Consider the following 15,072-nt stretch of genomic DNA (forward strand, 5'->3'; position numbering starts at 1 on the left):
ACTGAACCCAGTTAGTTCAGTGTTTCATCGATGTCTCTCAGATGGCTAGATTATTATAGATTAATTTTAAGCATACAATGAACTTGTGTAACTGAAGTCAATTAAAGCCTAGTTCAAATTGTAAGTGTTTTTAAAGTGCATACTGTACGGAGAAACATAACATATGTTTATTACATTTCAGTAAAACAAACTTGAATGCAAGGATTTCTACATATATATATATCATAGCCTATTACACACATGCACCTTAGATTTCATAGACGTGAACTCTGAGCTCTGCATACAGAAACCACCTTCTTCGCGTCATTCCGCTGCTAGAGCCACCACGGACCCCACGGCAGGGTGTGGCACAAACACCAATAATACAGTATGTATATATTCAATAGTATGCATAGCAATTTGATATTTATACTTTCACTTTTATTTTGTTGATGTATCACAATGAAATAATATTGAATTCAAGACTTCTTTGACAAAGGTTTGAAAATAATTATTACAAATTATTCCTGAGAAACATCTCTTTTTATAATCTCAATTTTTTATAATTTAACTAATAATAAACTCCCCATCCCGACCCCCACCCCCCTAAAACGTCATCATAAAAAATAACATTCCACACGAAGCCTATGCATATGAATATTTTATTGAACAAAGATGAATTTACATTCATTTAAAATTTAATTTGACAAACAGTAATATATATATATATATATATATATATATATATATATATATATATATATATATATATATATATATATACACACACACACACAGTGCCTTGCAAAACTATTCAGACCCCTGACCAATTCTCTCATATTACTGAATTACAAATAGTACATAGAAATTTTGTTCTGTTTGATATTTTAAAACACTGAAACTCAAAATCAATTATTGTAAGGTAACATTGGTTTTATGTTGGAAAATGTTTTTAAGAAAAATAAAAAACTGAAATATCTTGCTTTTGCAAGGCACTGTGTATATATATATATATATATATCTATATATATATATATATATATATATCTATATCTATATATATATATATATATATATATATATATATATATATATATATATATATATATATATTATATGAAATACACAGATGCAGGCTGTATTTGCATCCTGAGCCAATCGAAAAAAAAGGCATAATACCACAACAGTGACTTCAAAATGGCATCGATTATACTTGACCTTTGACCCATATTTAAGTCCTTTGCACCCCGAGACCACTTATAGATTCAAGTAGCGCATGATATAACAGGCAAAACATGTCATGCAGAAATTGCTGCTGCAAATGAATTCACAGCACAATGCTAAAAGGCAAATCACAGAACTAATGAATGCCGTTTCGTGTGTATGTCCTGCAATTACCTATAATCACTGCAGCAGATTCTCTACTTAAAGCCCTTCAAAAATACAATGATTGCATTTTATTAGATACACAAAAATAAGGTTTGAACAAGTAAGTACACAACCTTAAGTAGACACTTAGGAATTGAGTTTGGGTTGAGAATACATAATATGAGTTTATTCTGCTTACCACTGAATCTACAGCTCTGGTTAAAAGGTTTGCATCACCCTATAGAATTAATTTGTATTTATTAATTGTGTTCTGCTCATAGATGTTTAATATTTAGTAATGTTTATTTGTTGTATTATACATTTACTTGGCAATACTGTTCTTGTAATACAGTCATGCCAATAAAGAACATTTTAATTTGAATTTCGAGAGAGAATACCATAACTCTGGTCTTGTCTAGATTGACCTTCAGTGCCCATTTCTGACAGTACTGCTCCAGCAGTGACAGCCCCTGCTCTGGGCGATAGCAGAGCAAAGTCATCTAGTTCCAGGGCATCTGCGTAGAACAGGATCGTGGAGCGTGAGGCTCACCCCATGCCCCTTAAGTGAAGGACTTTGTTTTTCTTTGTTTTCAATTTTCAATCCACATTTTTTCTCTGTGGAGATTGATTTTTATTCCATTATAGACTTTACCCCCTACACCGCTTAGAAGGAGGTAATAAATGTGTCCTTTGTGCCAGAGTGAGTAAAAGGCTTTTTAAGAAATCAACAAGCAAAATTGTTCCTTTTTTTAGTTTTGTACATTTTTGTTGATTGGAGTGTGGGGTGTTAATGTGGTTGGAGGTGCGTTGGTTTGGCAAAAAAGCCATTATGACTCTTACTCAGGACACTGTGTTCTGTAAGGAAGGCTAGTACCTGGGGTTTTAATGATACTGCAGAATAACTTCCCCAGATTTCTGCTCACACAGATGCCACGGTAGTTGTTGGGGTCGAATTTGTCCCCATTCTTATGAATAGGGGTTGTTGTTAATAATAATAATAATAATAATAATAATAATAATAATAATAATAATAATAATAATAATAATAATATTATTATTATTATTATTATTATTATTATTATTATTATTTCTTAGCAGACACCCTTATCCAGGGCAACTTACAATCTTAAACAAAACATACATTTCAAGAATCACAATTAAGAGCAAGATAAAATACAATGAATTCAGTTCTAGTAAGTACAAGTATATTACAAAATACAAATCAATATCAGAGCAGATAACAGTGTTACATCAGGATACAATTAAATGCAAAATACTACAGATTAAATAACATTATTGAGTCCTTGATTCCAGATACCAGGGAAACACCCAGCTCTTAGAATTAAGTTAAATATTTTTAGCATGGCCTCCTGCAGCTTAGGGCTGCTGTGACTACTGGACTTTAGTTTATGAATTTGGGCTGTCGGCTCTTGCCATCCTGGATGTTTTTAATAATTTTTTTCTAAATCATTTAATTTTTGGGTGATAGTGGCCCGATCAGAATTTAGTGTGTCCTCAGCTGGATGGTATAGATTCTCAAAGTAATTTTTCGAGGGGGGAGGGGATGAGCTGAAGAAACTGATAGAGAGTTTGCAGTTGCCATGGTAACCGTTCAAATGAAAATGTTACATATGGCTGTTTGAAATATTGTACATTCATACTGGAATATTCTATTTATTTATTTATATTCCTGTATATAATATTTATATATATATATTATAATGTCAAGTATTGTAGCACATAGGCTTACCTTCTTAGCTGCTATAACTGTTTTTGTTTCGTTTTTGTTCCCGTTCTATCTTTGTCTTACTTTTCTTTCTTTCCTTTGTTCTTTCCTGTTCTATCTTTCTTCTTCTCATATAAAACCTCTGTTAAATCGATATTTAATTCTTTGATTATTTAATTCTGTAGTCCTCTCCTTTCTTTCCTTGGTGATAGCTTCTGTCTTGAGGGATCTGATTTTATTTATTTATTTATTTATTTATTTATTTTTAATTGTTTTGAAAGCTTCTTCTGTCTAATATGTGTTACTTTGACTAGATTTCTATTATCTTGTGATCCATTTCATTCAAAAACAACAAAATATTTAGATTTTTGTAAGAGCTCATTGTTTTTGCTGGTTCACTGACGTTCAGAACTTTCTCCCCTCCTCTCGCTCTCAAATTCAAATTAAAATTGGCTTTATTAGCATGAAAATAAAAATAATTGTGTTGCCGAAGCACATGCATGCCATAAACAACTAAAACATAAACAGAGAAAACATATATTTTAATACTAAACAGTATCTCCTCCTTCCTATATATTGAATAACTCCCCCCTCCCCCCTCCTCTCTCTCTCTCTATATTAAACAGTACCCCCCTTTCCCCCCCTCCCTCACTCCCTGTATATTAAACAGAATCCCTCCCTCCATCCTTCTTTCTTTTCCCTGTCTAGTGTGACATGTTCACGGTTTGTCCCTCAGGCTATGACAGGTCGCCACATATTGACCAGCTAGTATTTGGCTGTGTGTTTGTCTTCCACCAGCAAGATTGACAGCTTCTGGGTATCGCCGAATTTGGTGGAGAAAATGGCCCTTATGTTTTTATATTTTTCACAGTGTGTTAGGAAGTAAATCTCTGTCTTGACCTCTCCTGTCTCACAGTGATCACAAAGCCTGTTCTCCCTGGCCAGCCAGGTTTGCCTGTGACTGCCTTTTTCGATGGCCAGGTTGTGGTCACTGAGCCAGTCTCTGTCTCAATTTTTGTCAGTTTTTCGTTAAGTATATCGGGGAAAACTACAAAGCGGTGTGTAATTCAATATGTTAACGTAACATTATTCAGCAGGTTTCATTCAGCTTTATGAAGCAAAATGTGTTAATTCTATAGGTTGATAATGCAAAACTTTTGTTTTTAAGCTCACGTTGCCCCCTAGTGGCTGCAGTGGGGGTGACACCTACAGCTGCTATGCTGAGCTTGATCTTCATCTCTGTGTTGTTTGTTCCAGCTCCAGAGAAAACGGGACGGGTTCTCCACGGTGCTCCTGCAGTTCTGCACGGACCCCTATCTATTATGGTAAAGCATAGGGAAACATTGTAAAGCACAGAGAGGTATGGTAAAGCATAGGGGAGCATTGTAAAGCACAGGGAGGTATGGTAAAGCATAGGGGAGCATTGTAAAGCACAGGGAGGTATGGTAAAGCATAGGGGAGCATTGTAAAGCACAGGGAGGTATGGTAAAGCATAGGGGAGCATTGTAAAGCACAGGGAGGTATGGTAAAGCATAGGGAAGCATTGTAAAGCACAAAGAGGTCTGGTAAAGCATAGGGAAGCATTGTAAAGCACAGAGAGGTCTGGTAAAGCATAGGGAAGTATTGTAAAGCACAGAGAGGTCTGGTAAAGCATAGGGGAGCATTGTAAAGTACAGAGAGGTCTGGTAGAGCATAGGAAAGCATTGTAAAGCCTACAAAAGCATCTGCTAAATGACAAATAAATTAATAATATTATTATTATTTATTAATTATTATTAATTAATAACAACAACAACAACAACAACAACAACAACAACAACAACAACAACAACAACAACAACAACAACAACAACTCACATCACACTCATAGCAGTAGTAGGCCAGCTCGTCCTTCACATGGCTCTGATACGAGATCTTCTTCCCATCCTGGACCAGCTGGGCTCTCAGGATCTGTGAGTGCTTGATGGACTGCAGCAAGCAATGCCTGGGAGAGAGGGAGAGGGGGAGAGGGAGAGTCATTGATTGAAGGACTAGAAGCAGCAGATGGATCCAGCGTGCCTTGGCCTTCAGTGTGTGTGCAGGAGTGAGTGTGTGTCAGTGTGTGCGCGCGAGTGAGTGAGCGCGAGTGAGTGTGTGTGCGCGCGAGTGTGTGTGTGTGCGCGCGAGTGAGTGAGTGAGTGTGTGTCAGTGTGTGCTCGCGACTGAGTGTTTGTCAGTCAGTGTGTGTGTGAGTGGGTGTGTGTCAGTGTGTGCGTGAGATTGTGAGTGCGCAGGAGTGAGTGTGCACGGGAGTGAGTGCACGCAGGAGTGAGTGCACGCAGGAGTGAGTGTGTGTGTCAGTGAGTGCGCGCGGGAGTGAGTGTGTGTGTCAGTGAGTGCGCGGGAGTGAGTGTGTGTGAGTGGGAGTGAGAGAGTGTGGGAGTGAGAGTGCAGGAGTGAGAGAGAGAGTGGGAGTGAGTGCGGGAGTGGGAGTGCAGTAGTGAGAGAGTGTGAGTGAGAGAGTGTGGGAGTGAGAGTGCAGGAGTGAGAGAGTGCAGGAGTGAGTGCAGGAGTGAGCGTACGGGAGTGAGAGTCAGAGTGACTGCGCGGGAGCTGGAGTGAGAGTGCGGTGGCACATACTTGATCATCTTGTAGACGTCAGGGTTGGACACCTTGACTGTGCGGGCGATGTTCCAGGACAGGTGGATCATGGGCACGATGGACCACCTTCTTCACCTCGTTCCACTCGTAGCTCAGATCCAGCTGGTACTGGTATGCTGCAGATCAGAGTGCGACTGTTAACAGGGCTGTGCAAACTCAATCTAGTGTGGGGATTTCAACAGTGCTGGGCACACTGATTACTCCACTGTTCAGAAGGGGCTCGCCACAGAAATCAGGTACTGACAATCAGGTGAGGGTCGCTGGTGTTGGTCATGTGTGCAGCCCCTGTACCTCTGGATGGTTTATGTACACCTATTAAAATGTAGGTGTCCAGGAAGCTGGTTTATTAAAGTTCAGAAGTGCCTGCTCACCATATTTCAATACACTCTACAGGGGTGGAAATAAGACTCATATTACACAGCAGTCTGATCCAGTCCTGGTTTCACTGGGAGTTTAATAATAATTCACACCTGAGCTTGTTACCTATACACACAGGGGCTAATCAAGTTGGTAGTAAAACCTGGAATGGGTGAAACCGCCATGCAATAGGAGTCTTACTTCCATCCCTGGTGCAGTGAGATACAGTCTGACTAAACACAATCTGAGCACAGCTCCTGTGTGACACCTGCTGGCCAGGCACTGGTAATGCAGTCTGCAAATCATAAAATGATTGATTTGTGTGATTTATTTTTTGCACTCACGGGTGAGGGGCCCCATGTTCCAGGCGATGTTGTTGCACCAGCCCACAGCCTGCACCCAGTGCACCGTGCCGGCGTTGATCTACACCAGGTCCCCCGGCTGCTGGATGAACCGGTACACTGGGATGTTTGCCCTGTACAGATCCTCCAGCACCGGCCACCAGAACCCCGTCAGGTAGTCCACTCCGTGACTGAGGAAAAAAAAATACATGCAAGTTAGCTTTAAACATGTGCACCACAACGTTCCCGTCACTACGATGGTCTGTTACCTGAACAGAGGATATACCTTGAATATTCGTGATTGTGGTTGACAAACCAAACCACGAGCCCCAACGGAAAGGGGAAATAACCACTGGACTCCAGGGGTGGAAATAAGACTCCCATTGCAGAGCAGTTTGATCCAGTCCTTGTTATTGCTACGAATTTTAATAAGACACACCTGAGCTTGTCGCCTAGACACACTGGGGCTGATCAAGCTGGTAGTAAAACCTGAATGTGTGAAACTGCTGTGCAACAGGAGTCTTATTTCCATCCCTGCAATAATAATGCTGGTTATCAAAGGGATGAAAATAAGACTCTCATTGCAGAGCAGTTTGATCCATTCCTGGTTTCACTATGAGTTTATTAAGACACACCTGAGCTTGTTACCTAATCAAAACTGGTAGTAAAAGCAATTTTGTTAGACCAGAGCAAAAAGGGAAGACTGACACACAAAAATCGATAATTCTGTGCATTCATCCCTTTTCATATCATATGCTGGAATTGAAGTTTAATAAAAGCATTCGTATTAAAATCTGACTAATTGAGTTATCGAGTGAATCACTCACACTAGCGAACCACTTGACAGTCTTCAGCTTGAACTCCCTGCCGGTTTTACCTCAAACTTTTTTTTTTCCTCTTGGCTAAAGCAGACCAAGGACGTTGTTCAGCCCGTACTCACCTCTCACAGAAATCGCTGATCGCTTCCCAGTAGCTCTCGTGAACAGCAAACCACTCGCAGACCCCTGGGCCAATGTTGATGTTCACAGAGGAGAAGTTGTTGTTCTCCTGGTGGCCTGCAGGGGGGGGGGGGGGGGGGGGGGGCAGAAGTGACGCGGTTCAGAAATGCGATCAGGACAGATCGACTCGCATCAGAGCAGAAAGAGGCAATAGAAGACTCAACAAAAGCAAAACTGCAAATAAATCTTCACACACAGAGAGCGGTGAGGGGGGTGGAACGGGCTACTCAGGGTCACCTAGTCATGCTGTTGAGGCAGAATCACTGGGATCCTTCAAGTTTGGAGATCAATCAGATACTAGGAAGCAGAGGAGCTTATAGCTGTGGCCAAAAGTTTAGCATCACCTAGAATTTTAGGATTGAGACACTGAAAAACTAAAACTATACCAACATAATTTAGATATTTTATTTAACATCATGTAAATCAAAGAAAAACTACAAAATGATATCGCAAAAGCCTACTGGAAGGCATAATAGTAGCACAGTAGTATTTCATGATAGATTTCGAAATGTCACATTTGTCAGTTTTGTCGTGAAGTATATGGAAAACTACAAAGCGGTGTGACTTTATGAAGCACAATTAGTTCAATCTATATAGAGGGTGATGCAAAACTTTTGGCCAGAGCTGTGATCGGCAGAATGGCCTCCTCCCGTTTGTAAACTTTCTTATGTTCCTAAATGCATTGCAAACAGAACCTGTTTAACTGAAGGAGGTCCTGAAGGCTTTAAACAACTTGACAGAAGAGATTTACATTTCAGGTGATTAAAAAGGTTTCAGTATTTTATAGAACGATAACAATGGACAACGCTATACAAGTCAAGGTCAAATAATCTCTTAAACGTTTTATTGCTGTTTAGCAAAAAAAAAAAAATAGCAGCAGTAAAATCTGATGCAGCCCCACCCACCAAGCAGAAGCAATCCCATTTTAAGAACCCCAGTCCTTTAGAGGATGCATTTTGTGAAGGTCTGTGTTTCTGGGTCCCGTTACCTGGGGTGCAGCTGCCCGGGACCTTCATGTAGAGTTGCACCGTGTTCATGCCACTCGACGAGACGCGCATGAAAGAGGGCAGCTTGAACAGCTCCTGCAGCTGGGACTTCCACCTGAGAGAGTGGAGGGGGAAGGAGGAGAGGATGGGGGTTAGCAATGACCACATATCAGGGAACAGAACAGTATTGATTTATTTGTTGGAAAAGCCATTTCAGCTGCAAACAGCTGGTTTGCAAAGGCATCCTGGGAGGGAGGGAGGGAGGGAGGGAGGGAGGAGAGAGTTCCAGTTATTTATTTATTTTTAGCAGATGCCCTTATCCAGGGCGACTTACAATTGTTACAAGATATCACATTATTTTTACATACAATTACCCATTTATACAGTTGGGTTTTTACTGGCGCAATCTGAGTAAAGTACCTTGCTCAAGGGTACAGCAGCAGTGTCCCCACCTGGGATTGAATCAACGACCCTCCGGTCAAGAGTCCAGAGCCCTAACCACTACTCCATACTGCTGCCCTACACACAAGCATGCAGAGAGCTCACTGCTTCACACTCCATGAGTTACTGTATTCACATCACATCAAGTGCAATCACAAGGCTGCTTCAAGCGATCAAGCAGCAGCCTCTTAAACTGAGAGAAAGTGACACTGTGGATCTGAGCCAGGTGAGGAGTTTATTCCAGTCCGAGGGGCAGCAAAAGCAAACTCTTTCCTTCCAATCGTGCTTCTCACCGTTGGGATTTTAAAATATTGTAACAGAACCGCAGCACTTTATAAACTGCCCATAAAGACCCGCAATCAGGTTCAGTTTTACACTCAGATATGATTCTAACTCAGCATTATGTTAGGTTCATATTTCCAGCTACCTTTTTTTCTGCGGTTAACACTAAACTTTTTGTCTTAACTTGATTCAAGTGTTGAATTTACACATAAAAAAAAATCATTAAGTTCTGCATGTACTTTTAACAGAACCAGGTCACCGAAACATAATTAACGCTGTGTGGTGCGGAACTTTTAATCTCATCTAGTTAGTAGTGACCAAATGAAAAAGAAATCCATTGTGTGCCCCAATACAAAGCAAGCTGCAATACCACTGTTTGCACACCAGGTGGCAGCACACCCCCACGTTTAGTCTGAGAGCAGCACATGGTGTTTCAACGTGACTTGAAAGTTCCAGAGAGATCTCAGAGCCACACAAAGAGACGGAAGTAGCAACACTGAGGTTAGAAGTGCTTTAAAAACAAATCTACAAACACGTTATTAATTATGCCATTAACAATTGTAGAATATGATTAGAAAATAAGAACTCTATTACTATACACTTTTACCATTGTTTCTTTTGCTATTGTTCATAAATCAGTTACAACAGATACTAGTCGTCTGTCTGCCTTGGTGTGTATCTGTGTGTCTTTATAGGTTTATTATTATACACTTGCCAGTGGTTTTGCTATTGTGAGGCTTGCTGGTCCAGTGGGGCTTCATACCAGGAGGTTCAAATCCTGACTCAGCCACTGACTCGCTGTGTGTGTGTGTGTGTGTGCGCGTGTGTGTTTGTCACCCTGAGTAAGTCACTGAACCTTCTTGTGCGCCGTCCTTCGATGGGACGTAAAACAAACAAGGTCCTATTGCAAGTGACTCTGCAGCAGCAGCAGCAGTTGTTGATGATGCATAGCTCACCCCTTAAGACTCATTAATTAATAATAATAATTGTAAAAATCACAGATTCCTAAAGTAAAGTGTTACGTGAGAAGCCAGGAGACTTACCGCTTGGCATCTGACAGGTCAATGTTTGTCCCGAATTTGATAATCTTCCCCACGGGTTTCTGATCCGTAGCACTGAAATAAAAACACTGCAAGAAAATGTCGATGTTAAAAGTTTGTTACTCCCCCATAATTATCTGTAGAAAACCACACAATACTATAATACTTACTGTGCAATATTATCTTATGTAGTGTAGTACCCTGTGGTATACTATAGTATACCAATACAGTCTAGTGCACTGTACAAATGTAATCTCCCTACAGAATAAACTCACTTAGCTTCAAAGTAGAATGAAACCTGCTGAATGTCACGTTAACATATTGAATGACACGCCTGCTTTGTACTTTTTCATATACTTAGCAAAAAACTGACATAGAAAAATGTGACATTTTGAAATCTAACATGAAATAACTACTGTACTACTATTATGGCTTCTGGTATATTATTGCACGATGTTAAATAAAATATCTAAATTATGTTCATGTAGTTTATTTTATTGATTCATTTATTTTTTTAATTAAAGTCTCAATCCTAAAATTCTAGGCGATGCAAAACTTTTGGCCAGAGCTGTAGATTAGTTATTGCAGTCTCTGCAGAAATACAGCCCTACAGTGTACTCTAAAGCAGCCCTACAGTGTACTCTAAAGCAGCCCTACAGTGTACTCTAAAGCAGCCCTACAGTTTTTGGAGCATTGTTAACTGGCATCGTCGACATGTTGTTTTAATTCTCTCTTTAGCGATATTCTTATGATAACTGACTCTCATTTTGTTAACCCCTAAAGGCAAGTCTAAATGTAACGCATCAAATGACATAAATAAATACACACAGCTTGTGATCAGAGCACAGAAAAAATGAAGGTGGTACTTCATGGTTTTGTGTCAGGATTACACACAGTGACTGAAGGGGCTTCAGTTGTGTTCACTTGTATGATCCCGATTGCACTGCGTGTGTGCGTGAGCTCTCACAATCAGAATTGTATGACAGTATTAGGATGATTTTTGCTCATTGCTGGGGGGCTCCGGGGCGACAGGGGGCTCCTCTTCATCCTCCTCTTCACCACTTCCCTTCTCCTTCTGCAATCGAAGCAGCAAGTTAGTGTGGAGAATCCAACCTCGTCGAGAAATCAAGAGATCGACTAGCGACGCGAACGCCGTACAATCAAGTCACTGCTATCTGGGATTCACACACAGTTCAAGAACAGTGTCAGCCGTCCACAGCTCGGGCTAAAACTTTTGCATCACCCTGTAGAATGAACTAATTCTGCTTCATAAAGTCGATTGAAACCTGCTGAATAATGTCACGTTAACATACTGCATCAGACACCGCTTGGTAATTTTCCCATAAACGAAAAAGTGTGACATGAAAAAACGTGACATTTTCGAAATCTAACATGAAATACTACTGTACTAATATTATGGCTTCCGGTATAGACTTTTGCATTTTGTAGTTTCTTTGATTTACATGATAGAAGATCTAAAATGATGTTCTTTTATTAGTTTGTTTTATTATTATTAGTTCTCAATCTTAAAATTGCAGGTGATGCTAAAACTGTGTCCTCTGCTGCAGTGGCGAGGAAGCGCGGTGCAGGCAGTACTCTGGCTGGGCTCACTTGCTGGCTCTCCTGGAAGGAGGAGGCTTGGTACTGGGCATACTTGGCGATGGTGGTGTGAGAACGGCTGCTCTCGCACGGCCAGGTCTGCCTGTCTCCAGTCGGCTCATCGGAAGGCTGCTGGACTTGCGTCCGCACCTCCACCGAGTGATCCCCGAAGAGGCCTAGGTCTGGAGAGTGGAGAGAGGGGGAGAGAGAGAGAAAGAAGTAATAAATGAACATGTCACCAGCGTTGGACTATTCCTATTCACAAACCTTAACAAAATAACAAAAAAAGCATCAGCTCCATTCTTTAATCAACTCCTACTGTTTGAATAGAAAAATACATTAATGATAATAATAATAATAATAATAATAATAATAATAATAATAATAATAGCGTAGATTTTTACAAAAAAGAGAAACAAAAAAACACTTAGGAAAGCATTTGAAGGGAGCTTGAAAACGTGTAAACTTTAGTAGTGCGGTTCTAATTTTGTTCAAAACCACTTTCATGAAAACATAGGAGTTGATTAACGACTGGAGTAAATGCTTTGAAAAGGGGGCCCTTGTGAAGTGGACACACTGCTTGTGTGTGTAATGGGATTGGGGTTTGGGGTACTCACTGAGGCGCAGGGTTCCAGCCAGCCCTCTAATGACAGTGATGGGGTTTTGGGGGTCCGTGCAGAACTGCAGGAGCACCGGAGAGAACCTGTCCCGCTTTCTCTCCAGCTGGAACGACAAACACAGAGATGAAGATCAAACTCAGAACAGCAGCTGTAGGTGTCACCCCCCCTGCAGCCACTGGAGAGCAACGTGAGCTTAAAAACAAACGTTTTGCATTATCAACCTATAGAATTAACACATTTTGCTTCATAAAGCTGAATGAAACCTGCTGAATAATGTTACGTTAACATATTGAATTACATACCGCTTTGTAGTTTTCCCCATATACTTAACGAAAAACTGACAAATTCTGAGATGTCATTCTATAGTTTCTTTGACTGATTACATGATGAGTAAATAAAATATCTAAAATGATGTTCATATAGTTTTAATTGTAGGTGATGCAAAACTTTTGGCAGTGTAGCAACCAAGTGAAGCCCCAATGCTGCCCTTTCTGGAGCCGATCAGTTTGCACCGGGACACTCACGTAGATACTGGGAGTGGGAGGATTCAGTCTCTCCTGGGGGCTGCCCGAGTTTCACATCACGGGCTTCACAGAAAACGAAGGCAAGAGATACGACTCTTAAAAGCTCCCTTTGATTTTTGCATTACTGGAAATTAAAAACAAAAACAGGACACCCGTTAGTCTGGGGGCGACGGCCAGGATCGTTCCTCCAGTGTTTCAGAACTTCTCAGCGTTTACACCAGGGTGGTCAAAGCTGGCCCTTCCACTGCTAGTCCGAGTTTCAAAACCTGCTCTAAAATTGTCTTTCTGAACCAATTAGACCTCCTTCCGGACCCTAAAATAGTTCATTATCTCATTTTACCTGTTAAACAAACCTGGAGCTGAAAAATGGCCCTCCAGGACCCTCTGTGATGGACTGGACACCCCTGCATCAATAGCTGCTTATATATAGAAGACACCAACCCATAAACTACATCTATAGTGTGCAGAGTAGATAGACAGCACTTCTGAAACATTCAGAGTTCTGTAGTATTTCCATGAACGGACAGCTAAATAACCCAGTCCATCACTGTTAAACCAGGCTCCTGATTATCACTTTAATATTAGCGAATGTCACGTCTAAGATACCCCAGTGCCGTGACTGGACAGTCCTGCTTTCAGGAGTCCACTTACTTGTTTGGGGGTGATCATATAGTTTAAGACACGAGGGGGGTGGCCATTCCAAACCGTTTAACTGAACCAAATTAAACCTCCGCCAGGACCTAATTCACAATCTCATTTTACTTGTTAACCCCGGAGTGGAGGAACAGCCCTGGCTGACCGATATGGGCTGGACAGCCCCGGTTTGTTTCTCGAGTCCACTTACTTGCAGGCTTGGATGACCTCGCTGGCCGTGTTACGGATGGTGATCTGGGACAGCGGGATGCTCCTCTTCTCCTCCACCTCGGAGGCGATGAACCGCTCCCGCTCTCCACTTTGATCAGGCGGATCTTCAGCTCCTTGGGGGGCCCATCCGAGAGGCCCTTGAGCTTCAGGAAGTCCGCGGGGCCCAGGGCCCCCCAGCTGCCGCCCACACCCTCCCTGGAAGAGGCCACTCCCCCACCTGCCGCCTTCCTCTTGGGCTCTGTGCCGACTCCCGCACTCGCCGCGGGCTGGTGTCAGTGGGGGAGGCAGCAGAGTTTGCTGGTTGTGATGAGGGTGGTGGTGCTGGTGAGAGTTGTAAGGCACGCAGGTAATGTTTGCTGGTGAGACGTTGGGCCGTTTGAGCCTGGCCTGCTGGGGAGAGGGAAGGAAAAAAGGATTATGAGGGTTATTGGAATGTATTTGGCGTGTAAGATGAAATACTACTGCAATGCTATTGTGGCTCTAGTAGACTAATTCTGTGCATTCATCCCTTTAAATATCACATGCTGGCATTGAAGTTTAATAAATGCATTCGTATTAAAATCTGACTAATTGAGGTATCGAGTGAATCACTCACACTAGCGAACCACTTGACAGTCTTCAGCTTGAACTCCCTGCCGGTTTTACCTCAAACTTTTTTTTTTTCCTCTTGGCTAAAGCAGACCAGGGATGTTGTTCAGCCCGTACTCACCTCTCACAGAAATCGCTGATCACTTCCCAGTAGCTCTCGTGAACAGCAAACCACTCGCAGACCCCTGGGCCAATGTTGAGGTTCACAGAGCAGAAGTTGTTATCCTGGTGGCCTGCAGGGGGGGGGGGGGGGGGGCAGAAGAGACGCGGTTCAGAAATGCGATCGGGACAGATCAACTCGCATCAGAGCAGAAAGAGGCAATAGAAGACTCAACAAAAGCAAAACTGCAAATAAATCTTCACACACAGAGAGCGGTGAGGGGGGTGGAACGGGCTACTCAGGGTCACCTAGTCATGCTGTTGAGGCAGAATCACTGGGATCCTTCAAGTTTGGAGATCAATCAGATACTAGGAAGCAGAGGAGCTTATAGCTGTGGCCAAAAGTTTAGCATCACCTAGAATTTTAGGATTGAGACACTGAAAAACTAAAACTATACCAACATAATTTAGATATTTTATTTAACATCATGTAAATCAAAGAAAAACTACAAAATGATATCGCAAAAGCCTACTGGAAGCCATAATAGTAGTACAGTAGTATTTCATGTTAGATTTCGAAATGTCACATTTGTCAGTTGTCGTGAAGTATATGGAAAACT

At 41.6% G+C, this 15,072-nt stretch overlaps 1 pseudogene; it reads right to left on the reverse strand.

The window, feature by feature from the left end:
- Positions 1-1,443: 1,443 nt before the first annotated feature.
- On the reverse strand, positions 1,444-14,037 carry LOC117968476 (lysine-specific demethylase 6B-like; annotated as a pseudogene).
- Between the last annotated feature and the right edge of the window lie 1,035 nt (positions 14,038-15,072).

This window comes from Acipenser ruthenus, chromosome 7, assembly GCF_902713425.1.
Source record: "Acipenser ruthenus chromosome 7, fAciRut3.2 maternal haplotype, whole genome shotgun sequence".
In the NCBI taxonomy this organism is placed as follows: Eukaryota; Metazoa; Chordata; class Actinopteri; order Acipenseriformes; family Acipenseridae; genus Acipenser; species Acipenser ruthenus.